The sequence below is a fragment of the Camellia sinensis genome, chromosome 7, assembly GCF_055761805.1.
Source record: "Camellia sinensis isolate YWXY chromosome 7, ASM5576180v1, whole genome shotgun sequence".
Classification (NCBI taxonomy): Eukaryota; Viridiplantae; Streptophyta; class Magnoliopsida; order Ericales; family Theaceae; genus Camellia; species Camellia sinensis.
In genome coordinates, this window is record NC_138967.1 from 198810564 (window position 1) to 198823366 (window position 12803).

The following is a 12803-nucleotide window of genomic DNA, read 5'->3' on the forward strand; positions in this document are numbered from 1 at the left end:
TCTTTGCAAACCTTGATTTGTCTTGCTTAAGTGTTTCTTGCATGTTTTGTACCTTGCTTGGTGTGAGTTTAGCCAAGGTCATCTTCAGTCTAGAATTATCTCGGAGCCACTTTGTTTGACCTCCACCTTCGCCTTGACATATTGGCCGAGATGTCATTATCTAGGCCGAGGTGTTCATCACCAAGGCCGAGATGTGTATTATCTAGGCCGAGATGTTACCTTTGCACCTAAGTGATCTTGTCCTGGAGTGGTATGACCTAGACCGAGGTGTGGCACAGCTTAGTCAAGTGTTGTCCTTCCTAGCCAAGATCATTGTTCCCCTACTTGCCGATGTCTGTTCTTAGCCGAGATCATTACCCGCCGGAGTGCCCATGCCATCTTGCTTGTTGAACACACTTTGTCATGGTCTTGTCTTTTCGCTTAGCCACCTTTTTGAGGAGAACCAACCCGGTAGTGCCACTTGTCCCAGCTGAGTGTTAAGTCAGCCAGCAGACCTAGAAATATATCATTTGCTATATGTCTTTGTTCTTGAGGAGAGAGAAGCCCTAGAAGAGGGAGAAGGAGTTCTTAGAGGAGGGATTGATTTTCCAAGCTTAATCTTCACACCTTGAGCCGTTAGATTTGTGTCTTGAGGTTAGAATCTTAATCTACTCTTGTTGTTCTTATTGATCATCTGGCTGCATTGCATGATCGAACCTGATCTGCAAGCCATGCATCGATTTAAAGTTTGGTTTTAGAAAGAGAAAATAGTGTTCATGTGTTCTTGAAGAAAAAGCCTTGGTTGATCCAAAAACTTGCATCGAGATTCATGTTTTTGTGTTTGTTTTCATAAAATCTTCGAGTATGGGTACCTAGGTCCATGTTTTTGAATTCATATCATGAAATCTCAGATTTTGAAATGATAAGGTATGATCTTCGCATCCATGTTCTTCATGTTCATATTTTTCAAGAAAAGGGAACCCAGGTTTTCCCGACTTCATTTCCTTGGATGTGGCCATCGGGACCACACCTCGGCAAGGAGGTGTGGGACCTCGGCCAAGATCTGGTTGGTGCCCATTATGTTTTCCCGAGATGAGGAATAGTGTTTTGTTTTGGATCGCCTTAGTTTTGAAAGAATGCCAAGGTCACTTGCATTCATGTAAAGCTTGTTTGATAGTGCATTCAATGGGATTTGTTATGTGCTTATAGGACTTGGATCCTTGCCTGTAGCCCCGACGTTTGAAGAACTATGTGAGTGGTATTCTTAATAAAGTTATGTTATTAAGTTTTGATAAAGTTTTGCCTTGCTTGTTTTGGAAAAAGTATTTTGTTAAGCATGAATGACTATCCCTATTTTGGTGTATCAAGTATTAGCTTTGGTTTTGACAATCTTGAAAAGTCCGTACGTGCTAGGGGACTATAAGCATTTGTAGCACAATCTTGAAAAGTCCGTATGTGCTAGGGGACTATAAGCATTTGTAGCACAATCTTGAAAAGCCCGTACGTGCTAGGGGACTATAAGCATTTGTAGCACAATCTTGAAGAGTCCGTACGTGATAGGGGACTATAAGCACTTGTAGCACAACCTTTGTTAATGTCATCCCTTGGAACTCGAAAGACTTTAATTGTTGAGACTTGAAAGATTTGTTAGATAAACTTAATTTGCCCTTGGATTTTGTACAAGACGTGTTATGCCTTGATTTGATAAAGATTTCGGATATCATTCATGTAAACCCCTTTATTATTTGTACCATTCACTGAGTATCTAAGCTCACCCCTCTCTATATATATGTAGGTGACGAGCAGGACAGCGGTGACGCCTAGAAGTACTTGCTACTTGTTTTGGATTTTGCACGTTTGCAGCATCTTGAAGATTATGCTTCTTAGTTGTACTTTATTGTATTTTGTATTTGATGGCTGAGAAGCCTTTTGGTCAAGATGTATTTTTGTACTTCATTTTGTTGTATTAAAGCTACGTAAAGATGTATGCCATTCCATTTAACTTATGCACTGCTCTTATGGACTAATTACATTTGTATATATATCACTTCCGTACATGTTAGCCCCATACGTAATACTCTGATTGTGTGTGAATTTTGAAAGTTGGCGTTCGGTAATCTCGGATTACTGGCCATCATGGCACCATTCTACTAGGGGCGGAATGGGGTCGTGACATGGAGCTTCTATTTTTACTACAAAATTTATTGCCCAAAAGGCCGATATTTACATATAAAAATATCATAAAAGTGCTGTGTGTGGCTGTGAGACCATGAAATATCCTCTCACATGGATTGTTGGTGAGATTCAACAAAGGTAGTTCTTTGAACCTGCAAGAGATAAATATGGTTGATGCCACCCAACCGGGGTTTCCGGCCGGGGACACTCCGATCATGAAGTTAGAATCCATGAATAAAAAGTATAGATAGTAAAGAATGTTGCCTGTGGAGTGCAGAGAAAAGATCATACCTTTATGCCATGAGGTGCCTTCTTTTTATAGACGGGGGGTGGGCCGAATAAGCCCAATAGTTGGACCCTTGGCAGGCCTTGTTTGGGTTAGCCCAATAAGTTGATATGTATTAATTTCTGGCTCCCACAATTGCACCAAAACTTTCATTGTCTTCGGTAGAAGAAATGAGAGTTTTTCTTGCCGAGTTATGTTGTTCAAATAGCTGTTAGGTTTTTTGATAAAGAACACTTTGGATAAATGAAAAAAAATGTATGAATGAATGACTACATGTACGCTTGAATGTATGCATAAATGTACGTATGTCTTAAATGTATGCATAAATATACATATGTCTATTATAGGATGAAATTATATCACATGAGTTCCAAACAAATCATAAAAATGGACCACGGCATTATTACCCCCGGGTGAGGTTGTGGGCCTGTGGTATTATTACCCCCAGGCAAGGGTGTAGGCTTGCGGTATTATTACCCCCGGGCATGGGTGTAGGCCTCTGCTGATGGCGCTCCATGCCGAGTGCGAAGATTACGCTGTACTCGAAGACTTATGCTAATTTTAAGTGGCGATCAAGTGCTAATATTGCAAGGATTTTGAATAATGCATCCCGTGTCAGTGATGGCCTGTACCGAATGAGGTCGACGTGTTAATCACAAATAATATTGCTCCGCTTGTAAGGAATCGCCAAGTAGATATTGGGCCAACTATTTAATTGTCGAGTTGCACGGTTTGCGTTTAGTCTAAAGTAGACTAGCTCCATTGCTTTCAAATGACAAGTGTTGGACGGAAGGAATGCAGATTTGACTTGCCCCATTGCCCAATGTTGCAGGGAAAATTCGGCTTTGGTAAAATGACGGCGAGCAAAAATATGCGAACTGCCGACTGCCAAGTGTGTAATGTATTGCCTCAAAAACTGGCGCTTGCTTCGAGCTGTGTGAAAAGGAGCGGGAGCTTGTAACTCAAGTAAATGTCGTTGTAATGTTTGGACTAAGTTGGCCGAGTATGCATGTATATCAAAGGTACCGAGATGATGATCGGCTGATGTGCCCCAATTGGAAAGCGAAAAATTGACTAAGATGTCCCAATGGACAATTGTTGTGCCAAAGAATGTTGTTAGGCGAATAACGTTGATGCACGACCGAATAATGATCATGCATAATATTGAATTGATAATGGTGCCGAATAATCTTGCCGAGTAAAGTTGATGCACTGGCGAGTAACTAGTGTCAAAACATCGGTGTCCGTTTGATATATAATGTGATTTTGCCCAAAAGTTGGTCAGCTACACTTGGGTCGGTGATTGTGCTGATCTTTTAGTCGGTGATTTTTCTTAGCTTCGCTGTGTGTCGGCATCCCTTCGGAGTTGGATTTGCTAAGAACTTGGTGGGCAATGGTTGCCAATTTATTGAAGTTGAGTTTCTTGTCCAACGTATATTTGCCCCATTGCTTTTGAATAAGATTCGTTATTTGGAAGGAATAAAATTGACTTGGGCCAAAATTGCCGAGTAGGCCGATAACAATTTGAAACGGATTCGATGCCCCTGTTCGGTGCCGTGGCGATATCGAAATGGAGCCGAGACAAAGTAGGTGCTTGGTGATATGTGAAGTGAGAGCCATTGCGCTTAATTCTTTGAAAAAATTTTGTTTTTTTTTTTTTGAGTTGATTTTGAAATTTTTGTCCGTACGGATGGGCTCGGAATGCATCAAATTGCTAGAAACGAATATTAGATCATTGGAATCGGACCCCTGAGGGTGAAAGTGCAACCAAAAATAGATCATACGGCTCAAATTGGTGAAGAATTGAGCTTCACGAAGCGCTGGATAAGTTCTTGGCTTGGCTTGGTGGCTTTGGCAAAAAATAAAAAAATATAGAAAGATGGTGCCAATAAGACTTGAACCCTTGCCTTTGGAAGGAAAAAAGAGTATTGAACCATTGTGCCAGGACAAAGCCTTATGTATCTATTCAACAAAGTTTATATTTGAATGTGATTGTTCAGCTATTATGGGATGTAGCTTAGCCATGATGCACCGAATAATTTCTTTTGTTTTCCATGCAAACTCTGGTCGTCTTATTTGGCAAAATATGTGATTTTCTGGGCAAATTTCAATTGGCTCGTACGGCTTTGTTTTAGCTCTGATTTCGACACGGTTTGTTGTGTTGGACTTGTCTCGATGAGTACTTCACATTGGTATAATCAAAACTTGATTTTGAAAATGTTGAAAATTGCATTTTATTTTTGTTGAAAATATGGGCTGTTGCGCAACTATCGGCAAGGGCCGATTACTTTTTTGCTCCTCTGGTTAGTGGCTTTGGACTCCACGAGTTGATGCGAATCCTTTGGTATTGTTAGATGTGGATTTCGGTAAGCCGAGGTGCTAGATTTATGCCAAGATCATAGTGTCAAACAAGGTGCCCATGGCCTGTTGATTAACCGGTTCGGCCATGTCACGCCCTCAAAATAATACATAAAACCCATCATTCTTGACATGCAACAATATAAGAGAAATAAACATCTTTCTATTTATTAGAGTAGTTCTTAGAAAAGTATTACATGTTGACAACAAAAGTAAATGCCCCATGGGCTTACAACTTTCCAAGCCAACACTTGGTTACAAGAAATGAGTACTAACTCATATACATATTAAGCCCTTGGCTTGAATTTACATGTAATACATCAAGGAAAACAAAATGACCAAAAAGTCTGTCTGCCTCTAGCCTCCCAAGCTATGCCCTTGGAGGTGGCATGCTACCTGTACCTGAAAATGGTGTCCCGTATAGGGTGAGCCACAGCCCAGTAGAAATACACTAAACCAGCTATAAACAATGACTAAAAGATTAGCAGTTGATAGATGGTCAACACTTATACATCCATTTGTATCACATTACAGTTCCATGTTACAATTCATTTCCTTTACTTATCAATCCATTCATATACGTGGCTCAGAACCTGGCCAGATAACTCGACAGAGATCACATCTCTAATTAACGATATTTCCAATTCAGGTGAGACATCAACCCACAATAATAATCTTTTCATACTTCATAATAGATACACATTTTGGTACTGTATCAACCTCAAAAAAATCACTTCCACACTTTACACATGATACACATGTTAGTGCTGCATCAAAACATGTAAAAACACTTCCATAATCCACAATTGATACACATTGTAGTGCTGTATCAATGTCACACAAAAATCCGATTTAGAGGTCCATCCCCCATCTTCCCCTAAACCGTGGAGTACATCTCCTATCTCCTCCCACACACACAATGTACATATATACTGATCATACACATAATCAATCAATACATAAGGTTAATGTATTAATCCAACTGTCATATTCGATGACACATCCAATTGATTAGCTTTAGTTTGCCTAATCACCATGCATTGTTTACAACAATCAAGACTATCCTCCACCGATAGTCCAAAGCAGTTATTTTTAAACAGAAAATAAATGCACCAAATGGATATATTATCAACATTTTTGCCTAGGTGAGCGATTTAATGAATCCGACTACACCCTTTAATTTCATATCTTTCCAATTTGAATATTCTCAATTCAACTCCTCATTTCTCAAAATTAATTATACAAATTAATTTATCCAACTAATTAGGGCATTTTCCATAATTAACATAACAACCCTAAGGTTCCATTTTTCTCAATAGTTCAACATAAATTCTCATTTCCCTATGTCAAACATGCATATAGGTTTAAATATATAACACCCCCTTCTTTTGTAAAATTTCACAATGGCCCAAACTTTCTCAAAATTACCCAACAACCCCCAACATATCAAAATGCTAAAATTCAAAGACAAAGCTCATAAGAAGGAGTAAGATATCCTTACCTCGAAGTTAGAGCTCAAATGGAGATGTAGATCAAAACCAAAATGCTCCAAATTGCCAAACCTTCAGATTAAAACGGAGCCCAAGTCACCCTCCACCTTTTTAACAAAGGACTTAGGGTAGATTCACACTAGAGGGAGATGAAAACCTAGAGAGAAGGTTTGTAGAGAGAGAGGAAGCTCGAATCTAGGGTTTCCAAAACAAAAGAGGTGAAAAAGTGAAGTGTTTACCCGCTACTGCCTGCTGATATAACACAGGCTCGCTTGAGTGAAGACTTGGTCGCTCGAGCGACCAGACACAAAGAAATCTCGCTCGAGCCAACAATTTAAAGCTTCAGGTCTGCAACTCAGAAGCACGCTCGAGCGCAAGAATGCTCGCTCGAGCGAAGGAACCCACAACATACACCTCGTTCGCTCGAGCGAAGGAAAGCTCGCTCGAGCCAAGAAATACAGCCCTCAGGTCAAAATGAGACGCAGACACACGCTCGAGCGCAAGCCTTCTCGCTCGAGCCACTAGGCACAAAACTCAACTCTCGCTCGAGCGAAGGAATCCTGGATCGAGCGAAGGATCTAAAACACAGAACTCGCTCGAGCGACAAAAGTCTTACTCGAGTGAAGAACCAAAATTCTGGGCAATAACCATTTGCTCCCAATCACTCCCAACCTGAAACAAACCTGCCCAACACATCCTATAACTCAAATAACATGTATTGAAGGATGTGAACAAGATATAAACAATTGCTAACAACCACGGAACCAAGTCCGGATCACTGTACAACAAGGGGTAAAACCCGGAATCGCTATAACCTCCCCCCCTTAAAGAATTTCGTCCCCGAAATTAAGTGCAAGTTTTCAAAAGAACAAGTTTTTCTCCATTTTAAACAATGCTACATTCAACATTCAATAACTTGACCCATCCTGGTCATTCCATCTCTTGTCAAGAGGCATTACATAACATATGTTTCAACCTGCATTATCAACATGCATTCCCATTTCCACATCACATTCAATTTTCATGATATAATTCCATTTCTATAACACATTTAACATATGCAATGTTATATCAAACTTCCAATTCAAGGCAAGTTCCAAAATACTTCCATTAAACCAAAACATACACGATGTTTTACAACCTAAGATATATTCAATACTCTTAAGGTTCAACAATACAACAAATTATATAGCATATGGTCAAATATGCACAAATAGGTTCGGATATTTCTCTCGGACCTCCAACTCACGTTCCCAAGTGGCTTCCTCCACCCCATGATGTTTCCACAAAACTTTTACTAAGGGAATGGTCTTGCCTCGCAAGACTTGATCCCACCTATCCAAGACCCGAACCAGTCTCTCCTCATACGAGGCATCCTCGTCAACCTCTAAGTCGGTCCAATCCAATACATGTGATGGATCCGGCTCATACTTCCGAAGCATACTCACATGAAACACGTCATGCACTCCGGACAACTGCGGCGACAAAGCTAATCGATAGGCAACCTCGCCAATCCTCTCAAGGATTTAAAAAGGGCCAATAAACCGAGGGGACAACTTCCCACTCTTCTCAAACCTCATCAATCCCCGCCTAGGTGATATCTTTAGAAAGACATGATCACCCACCTCAAATACCAAAGGTCTCCTCCTACGGTCGGCATAAGATTTCTGACGACTCTAGGCTGTGATAAGTTCTTGGCTTGGCTTTGTGGCTTTGGCAAAAAATAAAAAAATATAGAAAGATAGTGCCGATAAGACTTGAACCCTTGCCTTCGGAAGGAAAAAAGAGTATTGAACCATTGTGCCAGGACAAAGCCTTATGTATCTATTCAACAAAGTTTATATTTGAATGTGATTGTTCAGCTATTATGGGATGTAGCTCAGCCATGGTGCATCGAATAATTTCTTTTCTTTTCCATGCAAACTCTGGTCATCTTCTTCGGCAAAATATGTAATTTTCTGGGCAAATTTCAATTGGCTTGTACGGCTTTGTTTTAGCTCCGATTTCGACACGGTTTGTTGTGTTGGACTTGTCTCGATGAGTACTTCACTTGGTATAATCAAAACTTGATTTTGAAAATGTTGAAAATTGTATTTTTTTTTTGTTGAAAATATGGGCTGTTGCGCAACTATCGGCAAGCGCCGATTACTTTTTTGCTCCTCTGGTTAGTGACTTTGGACTCCATGAGTTGATGCGAATCCTTTGGTATTGTTAGATGTTAGATGTGGATTTCGGTAAGCCGAGGTGCTAGATTTATGCCAAGATCATAGTGTCAAACAAGGCGCCCATGGCCTGTTGATTAACCGGTTCGGCCACATTGGCTTGACCAACTCCTTCTTCCTGTGCCAGAATATCATTCGGTAAAGGCACCTCATGCCTCCTAGGCCTACCATGCCTATTACCACCACGTCCACATTCTGACATCCTAATAAAGGTAACAACAGGATAGCACATTTATAAATGTGCCAAATTTAACTCACTCGTGGTCTAGTACATTGGACAACAATAAGTCACTCCACATAAGCATGTAATCACATAAACACATACGAATTTCCTTCCTAGATAATGTGTAACGACCCCAAAATACGTATAAGAAGTCATCCTTATTTAACTAGGGGATACTGTGTTTTAATTTAATTATATCTATTGGAATTGAAGAACTATTTGTTGAGTTATGACTTTAAAACTAGAATTGACGACCTTTACGGGTTCAGATATCAATATTGAGTACTCGGGTATGTTAATGGGAATTTTTAGAACTATTTGGGAACATTAATTAGAATTCTAATTTGTCTGATTCGTTAATGCACGTTTGGGTGGTTAATTTTGTACTGCAAAATTGAAGGTCGTAGAGGCTTCAGAAACCGAAACAGAGGGCATATTTATGATCAGCGTAATTTTTAGAGTCATTGTAGATGCGCCCGCGAGGGACCCCGCTACAGTTCGGACTCGATTTTGTTTGTCGCGGTTCTTCATCTGAACCAAAGAGTCCGAATCTGGCAAATCGTTTGAGAAAACAGATTTTTTGAAAAAGTAGTGCCAAACATGGACTGCTTTGCCAGATACAGAGTCGCCACCTAAATATTTTTAAAATGGGGAAATTTAGGAAACCCTGACTCAGTGCCGAAGGCCACATGTCCGTCATCACCGGAGTTGTCTCGGCTCGGGAGCTAGGGTACGATTGGGGAAGGTCAGCTATGAGCACCCCCTTTCGCCCGGTCCGAAGACCGGCCTCTACTAACCGTGATATCCGTTTTTGAAAACTTTATGTGTTCTTAAACCAATTGTTAGCCTAGAATTACTATGTTATGCGCGCAGCAAACAAGTATAGACCAAATCGCCCAAATTGGAACAAAACATTTCGTGTTTGTTTTGAAAATGGTTTGCTACTCGCAAGTAGGCTAAAATGCAGATTTTGCCACCCTCAAGTGGGCTTTTAGAAAAGATGATTTTGCCACTATCTAGTGGGCTTAAAACTCACAGTTTTAATGCATTATTCCAATTTAGGTAATTCGACCTTCATCCACAGGCATTCAAGCGGTTATATCACATAAGCAGCTAGCCTCATGGTAATCATGCTATCATGGCAACATTCACACGCATGCGATATGCTAAAGCATAAAAGCTTACCTAGTACTCCAAGCCAAAACAGAAACTAGTTAGTAATCATATGCATGATCCTAGTTCATGTTAAAATGGCTAATGCAACACATGCAAAGATGCAATCTAAACAGGCTCGGCTATCCTAAAGATGGCATGTGAAATGCTGCAACTAACAAGTACTCAACTTGGGATTGAAATACAAGTGCAGTTAGCATGATGTGCCGAGCCCGGTGCATGTATGACAAATGTATGGATGCACGCATGCTATCATACTGTTATGCTAATTTAAATATGCCCTAGTCTACCATCATAAGCAGGTAAATAAAAGGGAGAAAGAAGTGGGGGTTGGAAGACATGCACACACGCACCCACACTTATTATAAGTTTGCCCTCGCTCGGAGGGACCAAAATAATAATACAAATTAATTAACTACGCAAGCTAATTAAATATTACAAATTGCTCAATTAATTAACAAATTAACTAAACTAAATAAAAAAACAGTAAACCGCCCCGGGGCGAGGGCCAGATGCAACACATGCTCGAGACTGGCTCGGAATCGCACTGCCATGCATAGTTTGCCTCTGTTTTCCCTGCTCTGCTCCTCTGAAAACTGCCAAAGTCTCAGGGATGCCTCTCAGGACACTGGGGGATATCATCGGCTGAGCAGAATTTCCACCGGCAGTAGCATTTAGTCACCGGCACAAAATATATCCACCGGCCATCGATTGACTGCCGGTCGGCACTAAATACTGCCGGCCGGCAATAAATTCCTGCAGAACCTGCAACTCACAGCAGCAGAGGGCAAAATCTTGCATGGCAATGCAATTCAAGCAATTTATGCACCGATCACATTCCTTATCATGTTAATGACTCAAAAGAGGATGTGCCCCGATTCTCGGACCACCAATCACGCATTTCCATGCATGATGACCCAAAGAATCAAGTGTGCAACTTCAATTTCAAAATGCATGCAAACCAAATAAACACACAAGGAGGCCTAACCTCTATCATACTCATCTCAAGAGGCAAGGTGATGCAAAACAGCCCCGAAACATAACGAAACAACACTCAACGCATGGAATGAATCCCGAAATGCAAAATTAGGCACATGAAATGGCTTACAGCTATACAAAGCATGCATAATATGGACATGGAGCATGAAGACAGAAGCAAGGAAGCCTTGAGATAAGCATTTTTACAGTTTATGGCATGGCCAAACAGCAAGCAAAGATGGGGCTAAAATGGCATACAAAAAACGGGGCTACCACATGGATTTCAAAGCAAGTAGCACATAGAGTACCCAAATAGTGTTGAGCCCTTCTTCAATGTTGAAGAAGGACTCAAAATAAGCAACTTCACAGTTTATAACATGCCTCAAAACAGATCACACACAAGCCAAAAATATTATGCAAAATTATGGCATAAAGAGGGCTAATGAAGGAAGTGCTAGCTACTGTCCTCAAACAGCAAGAGGTCCTCAATCAAACATGAAGAGGACCTCAAAATATGAGGATTTGAAGTTTGGGTCGGAGCCCAAAGATGTAACCACAAGGAGCTAAGATATAGGCCAAAAAAATGCACAAAAGAGGGAAAGTGGGACTCACCCTTGTAGAACCAATCTTTAGCAACCTTTGGACTGAGTTTGGGAGCTTTTAACCTCTGGAGGACAGCCTCAAGCTGCTGGAATGGGCGTTGGATGCCTTGTGCTATGAGTTGATGAAGAAATGGCCCAAGAACAAGGGTGTTTGATGGTTGAATGAGAGAGATATGGAGAGAGATGGAGGGTTGTATGTATGTATATCAGATATATGTGGTATATCTCTGGTTTTTTGCTTCAAAATCTCTAACCTAGACAAAGGGAGAGGAATGGTGCTTATATAAGGCAAGGGAAGCATTTAGCTTACAAGCTAAGTAAAGGGAAAGGGTCAAAGGGGTTCAAGGGGGGGCAAGGCTTCTAGAGGAAGCTAAAACAGCTGGCCAAGCTTCTTTCTTGGCCAAAGGGTTCAAGCTTCTAGAAGGTTAAGGGGTTCAAAGGCTCACAAGGTGCAAAACAAACACACGTGCGTGGGGGATCGATTCTGTGCATTCTAGCTGGCACAGCTGGAATCCACTCAATCTGCAGAATGCTCCGGAAGGTCGTCGGCTAGCAAAAATTGCCGGTCAGCAAAATAAAGTGCCGGTCGGCACAATAAATTGCCGGCCGGATAAATATAGTGCCGGTAGATGGCCGGTAAGGTCAAAAAATGGCCGGTTGGTGTCCAAATTGAAGCCCCGGAAGTTAGCTTTCCAATGGCGCAAACCTTGCATTAAAATTCCTCCTGTGGAAAAAGTTATGCCCTTTTTCGTGAAGCCGCGCAGATTCGATCCAACCGGGATGATGCCCGACTTCAACTGATCATATCTCCCCCACCCGGACTTGGCTCTAGGAGATTCTTGAGTGAAAAATGAAGCCCCGGAAGTAAGATTTCCGATGGTGGTGGCCCCATAGCTAAACTCCAAGTGTACAGACAGATAAACCCGATTCAGCGAGGGCTGCTCGACTCGCTTCTACCCAGATTCATGCCGAACTTCTCCCAAACTAGTTTTCTCCTCTCCTTTCCTCTTTTCTTTAACTCCAAACCCTTGAACAAAGTGTTTTGAAGGATTTTCCTCTCTCCTTGCCGAAGAAACTAAACATTTGCCCTGCACACCTTTCTCCGCCAAGCAAAACATCAGTGGTGCCCAAGTCTTAAGGGCGGTCAAAAATGGGGTGTCTACAGTCATCTGAAAGGTTTAATTGAAATTTAATTTCGTACGATTCGTAAGGCCATGTTTGGCTCTCCTTTGTGTTAATCTTGTGTGTGTGTATGTTTATATTAATAGATGCCTTATGAGTTGTTGAACTCATCTATTTGAACCAAAAATATCTAGA